The sequence below is a fragment of the Lithobates pipiens genome, unplaced genomic scaffold (genome assembly GCF_037356315.1).
Source record: "Lithobates pipiens isolate NorthernLeopardFrog02 unplaced genomic scaffold, aLitPip1_a1.2 Scaffold_30, whole genome shotgun sequence".
In the NCBI taxonomy this organism is placed as follows: Eukaryota; Metazoa; Chordata; class Amphibia; order Anura; family Ranidae; genus Lithobates; species Lithobates pipiens.
The window spans coordinates 36,133,721-36,144,056 of NW_027507791.1; the positions used below are offsets into that span (position 1 = coordinate 36,133,721).

At 41.0% G+C, this 10,336-nt stretch overlaps 2 protein-coding genes and 1 long non-coding RNA gene across 9 annotated transcripts in view; 1 reads left to right on the top strand and 2 right to left on the bottom strand.

The window, feature by feature from the left end:
- LOC143942631 (NACHT, LRR and PYD domains-containing protein 12-like) overlaps window positions 1-10,336 on the bottom strand; it is a 1,996,551-nt gene that overhangs the window by 1,082,966 nt on the left and 903,249 nt on the right. The window lies entirely within an intron of this gene.
- LOC143942632 (NACHT, LRR and PYD domains-containing protein 12-like) overlaps window positions 1-10,336 on the top strand; it is a 305,905-nt gene that overhangs the window by 13,651 nt on the left and 281,918 nt on the right. The gene's annotated exons all lie outside the window — the stretch shown is intronic.
- Window positions 5,018-10,311, bottom strand: LOC143942629 (uncharacterized). The gene is made up of 4 exons (XR_013264811.1): window positions 9,198-10,311; window positions 7,409-8,957; window positions 5,619-7,168; window positions 5,018-5,378 (listed from the first exon to the last, which is right to left on the bottom strand). It is a non-coding gene; the product is annotated as an uncharacterized LOC143942629 (long non-coding RNA).

The window sequence follows — 10,336 nt, forward strand, 5'->3', positions numbered from 1 at the left end:
GCTTATATATGGTTCAACATACCAATAGGGGGAGGGGAGTGTTTAGTAAATGATGTATTGGTATAAAATATATGGTTATACAAGTCAATGACCATTTAAAATACATTATCATGAGTTAACACGGATCAACAGGCCATCTGCTTATGAGTCATAAGTCATGCATGCTGTCCCATTGCCTTCAGAACAGAGAAGGACAAACCAACCAACATTGATATATATATATATATAGAGTACAGTGCTTGTGCAAGCATCTTTCTAAGTATTCTTTTATAGTTGCAGATTTAAGCTATCTTGCATACTGAAATAGCAGAGCATATCAAAGCAGATCAGTCACAATGGTTTGGACATATTATTACAATCCTCTCTTTTGTCACGGACGTGACAATCACAAACCCAATATGCCCCCGACATTCACCTGGACTACTTTCCCAAAAATTTACCACCACACTAAGCATGTAAAAATAGAAATCAATAAACACTAAACACATAATTCCAGCTGCATAGCAATTGCCCATGATATATAAAGGGGGGAAGGGGCATGACCGTTCATAAAAGCAAGTGGGAGGGGCATGACAGCCTTTAGGCCAAATAAAAATAGTCCCAAAAAAAGCACAAAAAAGTCGTCTCTTGTATGGCTTCTGAATGTCCATGTCACGTACCTTTTAGTAGCGAGCCCGGATTGCGGAAAGAGGCCTCCCTTTACAACTCCCACTACCGGTTTCCTGGTAATGTAACAGGGAACACAGGAGTAAGGAGGGGTACAGGTGCCTGGCAGGATCAACAGATGAGAAGGATGGATAGCTGAGGTTCAGTTTTGCAGACTGGTGCACAACAGCAGGCGGAAATGTCCAGTGGAACAGGTAATCACAGCAGAAGGATCAGCAGGTAATTTATAGCAAATGTCACAGTTCAGCAAAGCAGGAAACTTATAGCAGGTAACACAGTTCAATGAAGCAGGTAACTTGCAGCAGATGAAAGCAATGCAGAGAAGCAGACAACTTGTAAAAGATGAATAGTAAGGAACTGGCAGCAGATGAAACAGTTCTATATAAGCAGGTAACTCGCAACAGATGACACAGTTCAATATAAGCAGGTTACTTGCAGCAGGTGAACATTTCAATAAGACAGGTAACTTGCAGTAGATGAACAGTGCAATATAAGCAGGTTCATCTTAGCAGATGGATTGTCAAAGCAAGCCGGGTCAGATATCAGACTGGAAGCGAAGTACAAGGGAACAGGCAGGAGAATCGTCACAACAAGCCGGGGTCGGGTGCAGGCAGATAGCAGATGGGTCACAGGCAGGCCGGGTCAAACAGGAACAGATGCTATGGATCAGGTCTCACAGGTATAACGCTGTAGAGCAGACAGCAGAGGCCATTAGCAAGAGGCAAGTTTAAATAGGCCGCTTGGCGCCAACACGGACGCGCGCCCATGCACGATCACGCGCACCCGCGGTGATGCCCGCGCTCGAGAACCAGAAGACCTGGGGGTCAGTTTCTTCATGTGATTTTCATGACATTGCCCCCCCCCCAAGGGGCAGCCTCCGGATGCCCTTTCGGGCAAATTTTTCCAGATGAGCCCTTTTAAAGGATTGAAACAGATTTTTTGCATGAATGTTGTCCTCGGGCTCCCAGAAGTTCTCTTCGGGACCATATCCTTTCCATTTGATTAAGAACTGGTTCTGGTTTCCTCTTCTTCTGAAATTTAGGATGGCTTCTATTTCAAATTCTTCTTCACCATCAACCAAGATCGGATCAGGAGGAGTGATCAGGAGGACCGGTCCATATTCCCATCATAGTCGTTCCTCTTCAATATGTCCACCATCTCCAACCTCTCTACGAAGGACATATTTGAGGCCTTAAATCTCCTCCAGGATCGGGACGTTTCTGGCTCTGGGCTTTCCTTGTCCTCCTTGTTTCTGTAATTAGCATGCACCTGCGGTGTCTCTGTCATGTGCTCTACCCACTGCGCTGAAAGAAAAGGGGCAGGGAATAGACTAGAAAGAATATCAGGGGCAGACAGTCATGAGCACAAAATTGTGTGATTGATGAACAAAAAACGAAAACTATGTCCCATTTTCATACATACAGTAGGAAGACCTCAGTCAGGAGGAGGCTGTGGCAAGTGGCAGCCGGGAGGTCGACCATTGCCAGCCTCCTCCTCCACCTCCTGCCACAACAGCAGCAGAGCCACAGCCTGGAAGGAAGTGTGTAAGGAAGACAAGAGTGTGATGGCCTGGGTTCAGTCTGGTATGAACAAAGTCTGGGGACATAGATGTCATCTGCTGCTGTTTCTGATCTGTTGGACTTCTGGAACAGACTGTCCTCTCTTATATATGGACTCCGCAGGCCACCAATTTTGCCTTTAAATAGTTGATGTGTGCCCTGGGGTACAAAGGCTTCAACAATTTCACCAGTTTCTCCCGTGTTGCCTTCCTCTTTATTTTCTTATGACCCCCTAACAAAGGTGTATTTATTTTTCGGAAATACTTGCCTATGTGTTTTTTACTTCAAAAAGCCCAGTTTATTTGTGAGTAGGCAGGTACATTTGCTAAATACAATGTGAAATTAAAACAAGGGACACGAACCAACTGCCTGAGGTTTCAAAATACAAGATAATAATGGTGTTGTGGAAACTTGACACACAAAACGTCCACAAAATACATAAAAATATTAAAAACTAAAATAATTATTCGGGAGATCAGACGAAGAAAAATATTATATTCATGAAATCATGAGAAATAATAAAGAGAGAAGTTTTGAAGACGTGTGTGTGAATATGAGCAGCAAAACAACTTAATTATTCTAGCATTATAAAAATAAAGAGAATGCGGTGCATTAAATAATTTTTAACATTGCAGTGTGACGAATGTGCTATATCCATTGGGAATGCTAGTTTTACAAGACCGAGCGCTTCCGTCTCGTAATTTATTCTTAGTATGAGTGGCATTTTGTGCATCGGACTTGTCTACACATGATCGGAATTTACTTGATTGGACTTTGGTGTCGGACAATTTTAGATCCAGCTCTCAAACTTTGTGGAAAAAGTCAGATGGAGCCCATACACAATCGGAATGTCCGACAACATGATCCGATCGCATATTTTCCATCTGTGATTTAGTTTGACAAAGAGAGGAAATTGTTTGGGACTTTAAATGAGGTGATAGGGGCCGTTCACATCCCCTCCTCCATCCCGATTTAATGTTTAAAAAAAGAAAAAAACAGGCGGGACTTTGTATGAGGCACACGGGAGCAGAAGCATGAAATTTGGTAAAAAGCAGGTTTTTAATGAATACAAATGATCATATGTTTACATGTTATTGCACAGTTATAAATTAATATTTTCTAATTCATCAATGTTTACACATTCCAACATGGACTTAATTGTAAACATGCAAAAAACTGAGTATTCAATAAGCACAGAATATGTATAAATACATGACATATTAGAAGCGTCATTTAGAGAAAAACCATAGAAAAAAGGAACGTTCATGCTTTGTTGACAATTGTATGCACAAAACGGCAGTTGAAAGCTCTACGCGTTTCGTGACCTTATAGCCACTCGTCAGGAGCAACACCGTTGTAGTAGCCTAAGAATAAAATAAAATGAAATAAAATAAAATCAAATAAAAATGGAAAAAATGGAAAAAACAGCCCTTTTTTGGAGAAAAAGTAAAATAAAAATAAAAATTGATGAATAAATAAATAAATAAATATATAACTAAATAAATAAATATTATAGATAGATAAATAAGAGATTTAAAGTAAAATAGGCAAATGTACAGACATGGAGAACCCCCCACAGATGCACATGCAACCCACAGACTTACAAATATATCTGCGCAGAGGCGGCAAAGCGCACCGAGAGTCGGGCCGACCCAAAAACTGCCTATGACCGGGGCTGAGGGAGCACGCCAAGGGCGATAACCAAAACGCACAAACCACCCCCATAGCAGGTTGGGATAAGAGATATAGCTAAAGACGAGTGTGGGAAGTGGGGTGGCCCTCATAGGGGAACCTATAAAAAATAAGCAAATAAATAAGTGTGTGTTGAAATATGTGTGATAAGTGTTGAAAGAGTGTAAGCTGAGAGAGAAGGGGTGAGAGATTTGAGTGAAAATGGAGAAAAGTGTTTTGAGAAAGAATTGTAATAGACAAATATAAATAAAATTAGATAGATGGTTACCTTGTGCTAAATGAATAAGGGCAGAGAAGCCATGGATCAAGCTGTGACTGATGGGGAGTGAGGGAGAGAAATACAAAGGGTGAAACCCTGCACAGGGGGAAGCCCATGGGATGGCGCCGCCATAGACCTATCCCCAACGTTATGCATCTGAAATCCAAGGGGGCCGGGAAGGCATCACACAGCTGCCGGCCGTACAGACCAGGCTAGACAGCCGCACGTTCCAAATCCAGCCCCCAAATGGTCAGAGTTGGTTTGCACGGCAGCCAGAACAAGCACGCCAAAAAGACGTCACTTATCTGGCGCCGGAAGCATGACGTCGACGAGCAGTGGAGGAGACCCCGCCCGCCCCACGTCAGAACAGGGCGGGGGGAGAGATCCCCAGTGCACGTCGCAACCCCGGGTCACGACAGGGACGGGCATAGCCAAAGCACCAACGGCGCCCGACACCGCCAATGCGCACATACGGTGAAGTCAGTGGACTGAAAAAAAATAAAATAAAATAAATAAAAAATAAATATTATTAAAAATTAAATGAATAGAAAAATAAACTAAAATAAAAATCAATGGATAAAATAATGAAAAAAAGTGTGGTCTCAAATTAATAGTTTCTATATACTAACAGTCAAAAATCATACCAAAGAGAATCAAAAAAAGAAAAAATTATAAAAAAGGGGTAGATTGAATCAAATGTTAGTGCTGCCGCGTACCTCCATCCCTGATTTAGTTTGACAAAGAGAGAAATTGTTTGGGACTTTAAATGAGGTGATAGGGGCCGTTCACATCCCCTCCTCCATCCCGATTTAATGTTTAAAAAAAGAAAAAAAACAGGCGGGACTTTGTATGAGGCACACGGGAGCAGAAGCATGAAATTTGGTAAAAAGCAGGTTTTTAATGAATACAAATGATCATATGTTTACATGTTATTGCACAGTTATAAATTAATATTTTCTAATTCATCAATGTTTACACATTCCAACATGGACTTAATTGTAAACATGCAAAAAACTGAGTATTCAATAAGCACAGAATATGTATAAATACATGACATATTAGAAGCGTCATTTAGAGAAAAACCATAGAAAAAAGGAACGTTCATGCTTTGTTGACAATTGTATGCACAAAACGGCAGTTGAAAGCTCTACGCGTTTCGTGACCTTATAGCCACTCGTCAGGAGCAACACCGTTGTAGTAGCCTAAGAATAAAATAAAATGAAATAAAATAAAATAAAATAAAAATGGAAAAAATGGAAAAAACAGCCCTTTTTTGGAGAAAAAGTAAAATAAAAATAAAAATTGATGAATAAATAAATAAATAAATATATAACTAAATAAATAAATATTATAGATAGATAAATAAGAGATTTAAAGTAAAATAGGCAAATGTACAGACATGGAGAACCCCCCACAGATGCACATGCAACCCACAGACTTACAAATATATCTGCGCAGAGGCGGCAAAGCGCACCGAGAGTCGGGCCGACCCAAAAACTGCCTATGACCGGGGCTGAGGGAGCACGCCAAGGGCGATAACCAAAACGCACAAACCACCCCCATAGCAGGTTGGGATAAGAGATATAGCTAAAGACGAGTGTGGGAAGTGGGGTGGCCCTCATAGGGGAACCTATAAAAAATAAGCAAATAAATAAGTGTGTGTTGAAATATGTGTGATAAGTGTTGAAAGAGTGTAAGCTGAGAGAGAAGGGGTGAGAGATTTGAGTGAAAATGGAGAAAAGTGTTTTGAGAAAGAATTGTAATAGACAAATATAAATAAAATTAGATAGATGGTTACCTTGTGCTAAATGAATAAGGGCAGAGAAGCCATGGATCAAGCTGTGACTGATGGGGAGTGAGGGAGAGAAATACAAAGGGTGAAACCCTGCACAGGGGGAAGCCCATGGGATGGCGCCGCCATAGACCTATCCCCAACGTTATGCATCTGAAATCCAAGGGGGCCGGGAAGGCATCACACAGCTGCCGGCCGTACAGACCAGGCTAGACAGCCGCACGTTCCAAATCCAGCCCCCAAATGGTCAGAGTTGGTTTGCACGGCAGCCAGAACAAGCACGCCAAAAAGACGTCACTTATCTGGCGCCGGAAGCATGACGTCGACGAGCAGTGGAGGAGACCCCGCCCGCCCCACGTCAGAACAGGGCGGGGGGAGAGATCCCCAGTGCACGTCGCAACCCCGGGTCACGACAGGGACGGGCATAGCCAAAGCACCAACGGCGCCCGACACCGCCAATGCGCACATACGGTGAAGTCAGTGGACTGAAAAAAAATAAAATAAAATAAATAAAAAATAAATATTATTAAAAATTAAATGAATAGAAAAATAAACTAAAATAAAAATCAATGGATAAAATAATGAAAAAAAGTGTGGTCTCAAATTAATAGTTTCTATATACTAACAGTCAAAAATCATACCAAAGAGAATCAAAAAAAGAAAAAATTATAAAAAAGGGGTAGATTGAATCAAATGTTAGTGCTGCCGCGTACCTCCATCCCTGATTTAGTTTGACAAAGAGAGGAAATTGTTTGGGACTTTAAATGAGGTGATAGGGGCCGTTCACATCCCCTCCTCCATCCCGATTTAATGTTTAAAAAAAGAAAAAAAACAGGCGGGACTTTGTATGAGGCACACGGGAGCAGAAGCATGAAATTTGGTAAAAAGCAGGTTTTTAATGAATACAAATGATCATATGTTTACATGTTATTGCACAGTTATAAATTAATATTTTCTAATTCATCAATGTTTACACATTCCAACATGGACTTAATTGTAAACATGCAAAAAACTGAGTATTCAATAAGCACAGAATATGTATAAATACATGACATATTAGAAGCGTCATTTAGAGAAAAACCATAGAAAAAAGGAACGTTCATGCTTTGTTGACAATTGTATGCACAAAACGGCAGTTGAAAGCTCTACGCGTTTCGTGACCTTATAGCCACTCGTCAGGAGCAACACCGTTGTAGTAGCCTAAGAATAAAATAAAATGAAATAAAATAAAATAAAATAAAAATGGAAAAAATGGAAAAAACAGCCCTTTTTTGGAGAAAAAGTAAAATAAAAATAAAAATTGATGAATAAATAAATAAATAAATATATAACTAAATAAATAAATATTATAGATAGATAAATAAGAGATTTAAAGTAAAATAGGCAAATGTACAGACATGGAGAACCCCCCACAGATGCACATGCAACCCACAGACTTACAAATATATCTGCGCAGAGGCGGCAAAGCGCACCGAGAGTCGGGCCGACCCAAAAACTGCCTATGACCGGGGCTGAGGGAGCACGCCAAGGGCGATAACCAAAACGCACAAACCACCCCCATAGCAGGTTGGGATAAGAGATATAGCTAAAGACGAGTGTGGGAAGTGGGGTGGCCCTCATAGGGGAACCTATAAAAAATAAGCAAATAAATAAGTGTGTGTTGAAATATGTGTGATAAGTGTTGAAAGAGTGTAAGCTGAGAGAGAAGGGGTGAGAGATTTGAGTGAAAATGGAGAAAAGTGTTTTGAGAAAGAATTGTAATAGACAAATATAAATAAAATTAGATAGATGGTTACCTTGTGCTAAATGAATAAGGGCAGAGAAGCCATGGATCAAGCTGTGACTGATGGGGAGTGAGGGAGAGAAATACAAAGGGTGAAACCCTGCACAGGGGGAAGCCCATGGGATGGCGCCGCCATAGACCTATCCCCAACGTTATGCATCTGAAATCCAAGGGGGCCGGGAAGGCATCACACAGCTGCCGGCCGTACAGACCAGGCTAGACAGCCGCACGTTCCAAATCCAGCCCCCAAATGGTCAGAGTTGGTTTGCACGGCAGCCAGAACAAGCACGCCAAAAAGACGTCACTTATCTGGCGCCGGAAGCATGACGTCGACGAGCAGTGGAGGAGACCCCGCCCGCCCCACGTCAGAACAGGGCGGGGGGAGAGATCCCCAGTGCACGTCGCAACCCCGGGTCACGACAGGGACGGGCATAGCCAAAGCACCAACGGCGCCCGACACCGCCAATGCGCACATACGGTGAAGTCAGTGGACTGAAAAAAAATAAAATAAAATAAATAAAAAATAAATATTATTAAAAATTAAATGAATAGAAAAATAAACTAAAATAAAAATCAATGGATAAAATAATGAAAAAAAGTGTGGTCTCAAATTAATAGTTTCTATATACTAACAGTCAAAAATCATACCAAAGAGAATCAAAAAAAGAAAAAATTATAAAAAAGGGGTAGATTGAATCAAATGTTAGTGCTGCCGCGTACCTCCATCCCTGATTTAGTTTGACAAAGAGAGGAAATTGTTTGGGACTTTAAATGAGGTGATAGGGGCCGTTCACATCCCCTCCTCCATCCCGATTTAATGTTTAAAAAAAGAAAAAAACAGGCGGGACTTTGTATGAGGCACACGGGAGCAGAAGCATGAAATTTGGTAAAAAGCAGGTTTTTAATGAATACAAATGATCATATGTTTACATGTTATTGCACAGTTATAAATTAATATTTTCTAATTCATCAATGTTTACACATTCCAACATGGACTTAATTGTAAACATGCAAAAAACTGAGTATTCAATAAGCACAGAATATGTATAAATACATGACATATTAGAAGCGTCATTTAGAGAAAAACCATAGAAAAAAGGAACGTTCATGCTTTGTTGACAATTGTATGCACAAAACGGCAGTTGAAAGCTCTACGCGTTTCGTGACCTTATAGCCACTCGTCAGGAGCAACACCGTTGTAGTAGCCTAAGAATAAAATAAAATGAAATAAAATAAAATCAAATAAAAATGGAAAAAATGGAAAAAACAGCCCTTTTTTGGAGAAAAAGTAAAATAAAAATAAAAATTGATGAATAAATAAATAAATAAATATATAACTAAATAAATAAATATTATAGATAGATAAATAAGAGATTTAAAGTAAAATAGGCAAATGTACAGACATGGAGAACCCCCCACAGATGCACATGCAACCCACAGACTTACAAATATATCTGCGCAGAGGCGGCAAAGCGCACCGAGAGTCGGGCCGACCCAAAAACTGCCTATGACCGGGGCTGAGGGAGCACGCCAAGGGCGATAACCAAAACGCACAAACCACCCCCATAGCAGGTTGGGATAAGAGATATAGCTAAAGACGAGTGTGGGAAGTGGGGTGGCCCTCATAGGGGAACCTATAAAAAATAAGCAAATAAATAAGTGTGTGTTGAAATATGTGTGATAAGTGTTGAAAGAGTGTAAGCTGAGAGAGAAGGGGTGAGAGATTTGAGTGAAAATGGAGAAAAGTGTTTTGAGAAAGAATTGTAATAGACAAATATAAATAAAATTAGATAGATGGTTACCTTGTGCTAAATGAATAAGGGCAGAGAAGCCATGGATCAAGCTGTGACTGATGGGGAGTGAGGGAGAGAAATACAAAGGGTGAAACCCTGCACAGGGGGAAGCCCATGGGATGGCGCCGCCATAGACCTATCCCCAACGTTATGCATCTGAAATCCAAGGGGGCCGGGAAGGCATCACACAGCTGCCGGCCGTACAGACCAGGCTAGACAGCCGCACGTTCCAAATCCAGCCCCCAAATGGTCAGAGTTGGTTTGCACGGCAGCCAGAACAAGCACGCCAAAAAGACGTCACTTATCTGGCGCCGGAAGCATGACGTCGACGAGCAGTGGAGGAGACCCCGCCCGCCCCACGTCAGAACAGGGCGGGGGGAGAGATCCCCAGTGCACGTCGCAACCCCGGGTCACGACAGGGACGGGCATAGCCAAAGCACCAACGGCGCCCGACACCGCCAATGCGCACATACGGTGAAGTCAGTGGACTGAAAAAAAATAAAATAAAATAAATAAAAAATAAATATTATTAAAAATTAAATGAATAGAAAAATAAACTAAAATAAAAATCAATGGATAAAATAATGAAAAAAAGTGTGGTCTCAAATTAATAGTTTCTATATACTAACAGTCAAAAATCATACCAAAGAGAATCAAAAAAAGAAAAAATTATAAAAAAGGGGTAGATTGAATCAAATGTTAGTGCTGCCGCGTACCTCCATCCCTGATTTAGTTTGACAAAGAGAGGAAATTGTTTGGGACTTTAAATGAGGTGATAGGGGCCGTTCACAT